The sequence below is a fragment of the Maniola hyperantus genome, chromosome 14, assembly GCF_902806685.2.
Source record: "Maniola hyperantus chromosome 14, iAphHyp1.2, whole genome shotgun sequence".
NCBI lineage: Eukaryota > Metazoa > Arthropoda > Insecta > Lepidoptera > Nymphalidae > Maniola > Maniola hyperantus.
Genome location: NC_048549.1, coordinates 11803741 through 11812441, shown reverse-complemented (window position 1 = coordinate 11812441; position 8701 = coordinate 11803741).

The following is an 8701-nucleotide window of genomic DNA, read 5'->3' as shown; positions in this document are numbered from 1 at the left end:
GGTGATAATTAATTGCGTAAACATAAAACTAAAGCTACGAGGGTTCTAAACGCGCCCAGGTTTGAGAAGCGAGCTCACAACAACTCATTCGTACTAAGTATCCTTCTAAGGAACGGAACCGGATGCTGCGCGAGATCGACTCGCACTTGACCAGTTTTTTCATTATGACGTATGAAACTATGAAATATATTTGTTTCTAGATCAGTGATATGGAAAAAATAAGTTTCGATTCACTTGTTTCATGAATATAGGTTATAGGTAGCAAAAAGTGACCAAATGTCTTTTGTTTATTGTATCATAATATAAAAATCCGGATAAGTGGGAGCTGAACTCGCGTGAAGAGGGTTCCGTACAATGAATAGTTTGGTTTGTATGTAAAATATTGAAGGATTTACCACGTTATTTTAGGATCATAAACTTTTTATAGGTTTTCCTGCTATAAGTAAGAAACTATTTCCTTTTTTTTTAAGTTAATTAAAGCTTTTTAACTAGGTCATAGGTAGGCTAGGTAGGCTTATTTCTGCAATGGTGAATTTTTATCTAATTAATTTCTTGAATAACTTTAAAACTGTTTCTTTTAAAATTATAAAAATATATAATTGATATATACTAGGTGGACTATGTGGACGGACGACATGGGATGAGTCGCAGGGAGTCCGTACAAAAAACCTATATCATTATCATCACCTATGATAGATGATGATAATAATATATTTGATAAATATGATGACTGTCTTTTCATTTGATATCACCGGTACTTACAATTCGGAAAACTTTTTTTTAATTTTCTGATTAAAAATCTCCGTTAATTTATTTACGTTACGTTTACACGTTTGTGTTACAGAAATTAATATGTGTACCCAATCTGATAGGTACAGTAGATTGGGTGAAAACTGGTTGTGACAGGCAGACACACATTTCATTTTTATCAGGACTGTAACCAGAACGCTAGCAAAAAAAATTGTAGTTTTAGTGATTTAGTATTTTTCAAACCCGCAATGTATAGCGTACTCGGGTCAATGCCCCACCTACGACGCGGCCTTGACTCCGAGTTGCCTACTTACGCAACGATCGTTGACCTCTAGCGCCAGTCAGATGTTTTATTTGCAATATATCGCAAACTTTTACAAAATTATAGGATTTTTTATTTCGCGTTTTTTTTGTGGTACCTACCTATCATATTATCAGTAATCGACGGTACGATCACCTGTCTTCGTTTTCGTCAGCGTTCTGGTTCCACCTTGTACAGGTACGTACGAAACCCTAAAATTCCTTCGTTACAATAGAAATGTTATTTGTTTTTCAGATCAGTGTCCTGGAAGATACGAATATGCCTCATTGCCTCTACAAATACGTAACAGTTGGGATAGTAATGGTCGGACGCGTTAATAAATAAGAATGATTTACGATACGCGCTAAATAGGCCATCGCATCGTTAAGATATAAGATTTATATAGATTAGACTTTTATGATTACGATAGTATAATGATTGTAATATTACGAAATAATCTGCCATAAATGTTTTCTTTTCTAACTCATTAGTGGTATGTAGTAATTCACAATTCAAATCAAATAAAATCATAAAATATTTTTATTCAATTAAACTTTTACAAGTACATTTGAATCGTCAAATGCATCTCCTATTGGTTCGGAATGCCGTTCCTACCGAGAAGAACCAGCAAGATACTCGGTGGTTGTTCTTTTCAAAGATTTGATATACAATATTATGCCATGTATAAGTGCCATTGCTGGAGCGAACTGCAGATCAAATCCACGCTCTTTTATCATTTACATTATATTCGATTTTAATTAGTAATTATACTCCTGAATACATACACTTAATATGCTTTATTCAGGAGTATAATTTTAATAGATTTTTTAATTCACATCCACATTTTTATTCAAATTCACTTTCATTGTCACATCTTTTTAAAAATAAACTATTAGTTGTGTACAGAGGCATTAGAATTTTGAATAAATACATAAATCACCTTTAGAACAAGAAAAGCGCGAGGCGAAAAGAAATTTTTTGTTTATACCATCGGGTGATATGTTATTAAATAAAAATAAAACAAATTATAACAACCAATAATAAAAATTCAAAATGTCCGCCATCAAAACTTAAAAAACTAAAAAGTGTTATTTCTTGTACGATGGTACGGAACCCTTCGTGCATGAGTCCGACTCGCACTCGACCGTTTTTAGGGTTCCGTACCTCAAAAGGAAAAAGGAACCCTTATAGGATCACTTTGTTATCTGTCTGTCTGTTTGTCTGGTCGTCTGTCCGTCTGTCCGTCGTGTCTGTCAAGAAAACCTATTAAAATGTGTTCATGAACAAATAACTAGTAATTTCAATTTTCAAAGTAAGATAACTATAGGTAGGTACTAAGTGGGGTATGGTAGGTAACATGATATGAAATGGCTTTACCTGTACATTCTAAAACAGATTTTCATTTATTTTTATACATTATACATTTTGATTTACGGAACCCTCGGTACGCGAGTCTGACTCGCACTTGACCGGTTTTTTTGCTGGCGCCGCATTCGTGACACCCACCATTACACAGCGCGGACGATTTCGCTAGCGATGCATTTGCGTCATTGTCTCTTTTTATAAAAAAAAAAAAACAAACGTTAAAACGTGTTTATTTCTTTTTTGAACAGTCTGTTGCTTGCTGATGCTAATTCGATTGTACACAGTCCAAACTAAACCAAATTGACAGGTCTAAATACAAAACAAACAGTAACAAGCTGAGCTGATACCTAAATAATTTTTAAATTGGACATGAGCATAGACATATTGTCTTGATTCATTTTCGTCTTATCGTGTTCGTTAAATCAAAAGCTTATTATGCCTAAAAACAAATAAAAATCTGTTTTAGAATGTACAAGTAAAGCCCTTTCATATAATACCCCACTTGGTATAGTCATCATTTGAAAGTTGAAAATAGTGATAATTTGTTCATTAACACATTTTAATTTTTTTCTTGTGATGTAACCACAAATTAACGGTTTTCAGATTTTCCCCTCATGTCTGCTATAAGACCTACCTTCCTGCTAAACATGATTCTAGGTCAACGGGAAGTACCCTATAGGTTTCTTGTCAGACAGACAGACAACAAAGTGATCCTATAAGGGTTCCGTTTTTCCTTTTGAGGTGCGTATCCCTAAAAAGCAGGAAAAAGCAAGCAATACACACCACCAACACACAACACCACACAAATCTTCCAGGACACGCTCGACGTACGTTTCACTCCAACACCGGAACATCTTCAGGAGATTTGAGACTCCACAATGCTCAATATTCATATCATGAACTCCCGCAAAGTGACGCCTGCTTTGATCCAACGTCACGCGTTGTGTCTACCCAAGCCTTTATTCCTCCGATACTATCAGGGACCTTTTGTTTATTTTGCAGCGAATCACGCGCTTTGAAACGTGATATCATTGATATCGGTTGGCTTAGGTGAGGTTAGATGCAGATGGGACGTCACTTACAGAATTTGTAGGTTATTTTTGCTCCATTATGAAAGAATGGCTAGCAGTATATACTTTTATCTGTTCTTTCGTTATTTTAAATCATACCTCGCCCCGGCTTAGTATAGAGTAGTATAGGTAGACTAATGATTTATCCGTAAGGATGATCTCGGTTATAGAAACAACTTCCAAATACTCGTACATCCATGTAAAATATTCTCAAAAACCGGCCAAGTGCGAGTCAGACTCGCGCACTGAGGGTTCCGTACTACAATCGTATTTTATTAACATTTAACACGATAAATCAAAAACTTTTATGCCTGAAAATAAATGTGCAAGTAGCCCTTTCATAATTATGATACCCCATTTGGTATAGTAATTTTACTTTGAAAGTTGAAAATAGCACTATTTGTTCATGAACACATTTTTTTTTCTTGTTATGTAACCACAAATTCACGATTTTTAGATTTTTCCTCTCATGTCTGATATAAGACCTATCTTCCTGCCAAATTTTATGATTCTAGGTCAACGGGAAGTACTCCGTAGGTTTCTTGACAGACAGACAGACAGACGACAAAGTGATCCTATAAGGGGTCCGTTTTTCCTTTTGAGGTACGAAACCCTAAAAACTAGCGATATCCCAAGAAAACCGCTGCTACTTATTATGTAATTAATGAAAATAGGTGACGACGGTCATACAGGGTACGACGAGGCACAGAGTTACTTAGTCTGTTCTAAAGTTAGATGTTTAATGGAGTATGATTTCCTTTGGTGCGAACAGTCGGCTCGCGGGAAGTTTGTAGCCAGCAATAAACGTAATTGTTCCACTAGATGCAGCTCTAGAACGAATTCGATTAAGTTATTATTGTATATCATTGACACAATCTCTACATATCTCTACATAGTATAAAATAAAGTCTCTTCCCGCTGTCTAGATCTTTTAAACTACGCAACGAATTTTAATGTGGTTTTCACCAATACATAGAGTAATTCAAGAGGAAGGTTTATAGGTATAATTTAATATTGGTTTGTGTTAATTTGTTGAAATATGACGATATTTGAACAAAATGTCGGAAGAAATCAAGCCTCCATCGAAAATTAACAAATATTGTAAAATTGTCGTCTATTTGTAAAAACCCGGCCAAGTGCGAGTCAGGCTCGCGCAATGAGGGTTCCGTTCTACAGTCGTATTTTTTCGACATTTTGCAGGATAATTCAAAAACTATTATACATAAAAATAAATAAAAATCTGTTTTAGAATGCACAGCTGAAGATCTTTCATATGATACCCCACTTAATATAGTTATCTTACTTAGAAAATTGGAAATACTAATTATCACTTCATGACCACAATTTAATTTTTTTTGTGTGATGTTAGCCTAAATTCACGGTTTTCAGATTTTTCCCCAAATGTCAGCTATAATATCTACCTACCTGCCAAATTTCATGATTCTAGGTCAACGGGAAGTACCCTGTAGGTTTCTTGACAGACAGACGGACAGACAAACAGACAACAAAGTGATCCTATAAGGGTTCCGTTTTTGCTTTTGAGGTACGGAACCCTAAAAACCGGTCAAGTGCGAGTCAGACTCGCACACGAAGAGTTCTGTGGTTCTGCACCACCGTAAAAGAAATCTCTAAGTGATATTGCGTTCCAGCTCTAACTTGGATCTGAATAAAACAAAGGTCAGCTAGATCTGGTCAAAAACAATAGCAACGCATTAATTAATGTTGATATTTTTTAAAAATAGTTATAGCGAGCAAACGAGCAGGCGGGTCACCTGATGTTAAGTGATTACCGCCGCCCATGAAAATTTGCAGCACCGGAGGAGCCGCCGATGCGTTGCCGGCCTTTTAGGAATTTGTTGTTCCGCCCCTTGAATAACCCCATGTTATAATCTATACGTATTGTTCTACCATGTAACCTGATTCATTACCGTGCTACCCTAAATTTTCCCGCATAATAACATTGTCTGACACGTACCCTTAATGCAATCAATCACTCGCTTATTATCTGTAACACGATACAAGCAAGCTTCTATTCACGATTTATGTTTATTAGTACACAAGCGTTTAAGGCTTAGTAATTAATTTGATCAAAATTAGAAGTACCTAAGTACCTATCTCATATTGGTTTTCTTTTCTCTTTTACTTATTTTTATCTAACTATCAAAATGTATATATTGTATTTACTTAGTTAGTGTTATAGAATCGAAATGGTTATCGTCATCATCATCATCATCATCAACCCATCGCCGGCTCACTAAAGAGCACGGGTCTCCTCTCAGAGAGAAGGTCTACCATAGTCTACCACGCTGGCCATATGCGGAGTGGTAGACTTCACACACCTTTGAGAACATTATGGAGAACTCTCAGGGATGCAGGTTTCCTCACGATGTTTTCGTTCACCGTTAAAGCAATTAAGTACTTAAAACGCACATAGTTCCGAAAAGTTAGAGGTGCGTGCCAGGGATCGAACGCCTGACCTCCGATTAGAAGGCGGACGTCCTAGCCACTAGGCTATCACAGCTTTTTTATGCTAATATAATATTGCCTATGGGAGAAAGGAGTTATGACAGGTAGGTACAAGGCGTAAAAAGCGGTGATAGCTTGGTGGTAGTGGCATCCTAGTCGGGTTCGATCCCAGGCACGTAGGGGAAAGCAGGTAGGATTCGTACAGAGGGAGCATTCGTACAACAGTCATATTTACACTATGCTACATGGTGACGCGTTTGTGTTTTTGTATATGTGAGGCCCGCTCATATTCATAGGCTCACAGCTAAGTGCAGTGGCTGTACAACAGTCAGTTTTTTTAGAATAAGTCAAAACGTGTTTTCACACCGCGAAAATAATTTTTCGATTCATCTTTGACGACATTAATTCGTAAAAAGCTTGGCTCAAATTGTTAAAGTAACATATAATAGTCTTTGGATAAGTGCCTTAGATTCATGTGTAAACATTAATTTTGGGATAACCTTCACCGTTATTTTTATTTTGAATTTATTGTTTGATTTTTTTGGTTGGGGTACCTTCGTGCAGTTAGGAGTGGGGTGGATTCGTACTTTACGAATGCACCCCGCGTGAGTTCAGATCGTTTTTGCACTAACTGGGTTTGCGGATTCCAATTCTAAACCACTCCCAGATGATAGCATGCAACAAATAGTGGTAGTGCCTTCACTAGCAGAGTAGAACTAAGAGTGAAGAAACTCTCGGTTTGATCCTGAAATCGATATCTGCTAAATATTAGGCTAGGGGTGTCCTTAAATCAAAAATACCTAGTAGTTTCATAGCCTACCAAGCGTCAAATATAGGCGACATATGACGCCTGCCAGTGTGGGTGAAACCTCGATGTTTTTTTACAAGTTTCATACCTGTCGTGAGCTGCGCTAAAAGTCAAATTAGCAACTTCTTATCAAACGTCAAAACGCTGGCTTAGTATGGCAGCTTGTATTAAAGATATACATAGATATGACGTCATAAACATTTGACGTACTCTTTATATTTAAATTGACAATTTAGAATCAGTTTAGAATGGTTAAAACTTACAATGGACGTGGATTTCACGAAATTTGGAAGACCCTCTGTTTAATAATAATTACTAAGAAATCGTTTATTTTTGACATAGGCGCTATCCCAATTCAACTCCCAAAGAAATAACTCTTACTCAACAAGATCTATCATCAAGATTGCCACCTCCATCACCATCTACATCAACTGTGGGATGATGACGCAAGAAATTATGGAACCTTAGCCTAAAGTTAATGAGAATGCACCTAAAAAGACACAAAGAAAGGAAAAGTATTAGAAAAATTAAGGATATAACATATAATACATTCCCGAAAAAAATAGACTGATAGAAAAGGAAAGAGCAAAAAAGATGGAAAAAGAAGAACAAGAGAGAAAACAGAAGGCTAAAGAGATGAAATGCGAGTTACTATAACGGTAAATTTGAATGTTGATTAATGAATGACTAAAATTGTAACAAATTGTTTGTAAACACCATATTGTTTATTATTACTATGTGTAAGGTTGATTCTGTGTTAATTTTGATATCAATAAATGTTTAATTTCATATAAAATAGCCTTTTTAATTCCTGTGTACGAAGGCTCCCCACTATGTACGAATGTACCCTAGTCGATGTACGAAGCTACCTCACGTGTGGGGTGCTTTCGTACGATTTCCATTTTTTGGGAAATTCATCATAGCTTTGTCATCTTACTTTGCATCAACACTGAACTACACTATAATTAAAGCCAGATAACTAGGTTATCCAGCAGCGTTGAAATTATTTTGAAATATTTATTAGTTTTGTTTTTACATGACCTAGAGTAAAAAGTGTACGAATCCTACCTGCTTTCCCCTACGTCTAAGTTTTCGGAGTATGCGCGTTTTAAGAAAATAAATATCAAGGAAAAGTTCTTGAGGGAACCTGCATGCTTGAAATCTCAAAGGTGTGTGAAGTCTGCCAATTCGGACTTGCCCAGAGTGATAGACTATGGCATAAGCCCTTCTCATTCTGAGAGGATACCCGTGTTCAGTAGTGGGCCGGCAGTTTTGATAGACAGCGTATTTTCCAGTACAACGCCATCTCTTGACAATTCTGTGAACAACGTGATTTGCGTAGGAAAATGGTTTTTCACAAAAACGTTCCCAAATCAAACTCGAGTGATAAGAGAGTGTTTTGTTTTTCTTTTAATAATAAGTACTTCATTATCGTGAATGAGGTCGCTGTGTGTTAACTTAACTACATAGTTAAATTAATTAACTTATTTTATATATAAGTATACTGATTAGTAATTATTATTTGGCGATAGAAAAATCGGGCTTATTTAATAAGTAAATAAACTTTATTCAAAGAACTGTCACAAAATAAACGCTAAGTAATTAAAAACTATCAAATATGTAAGGATTTTTTTGATAGTTTTTGGTGAAAAGAAACTATAGTTTATAGATTTCTAGATGACGCCCGCGACTTTGTCCACGTGGATTTAGGTTTAAAAAAAACTCTTTAATTTTCCGGGATCAACCCGTGGGAATTCTTTGATTTTTCCGGAATTAAAAGTAGCCTGTATATACTCTCCTTTCACCCTCTGTAACCTGCAGCTATATTGTAACTATACTCAGTATCACTTCAACCAAATATAGGTATATTATTGTAATCGATCAACCGACGATTTCCAGGCTATAATAACTACCTATTTACTCAAGGCGAACTCAAGGACT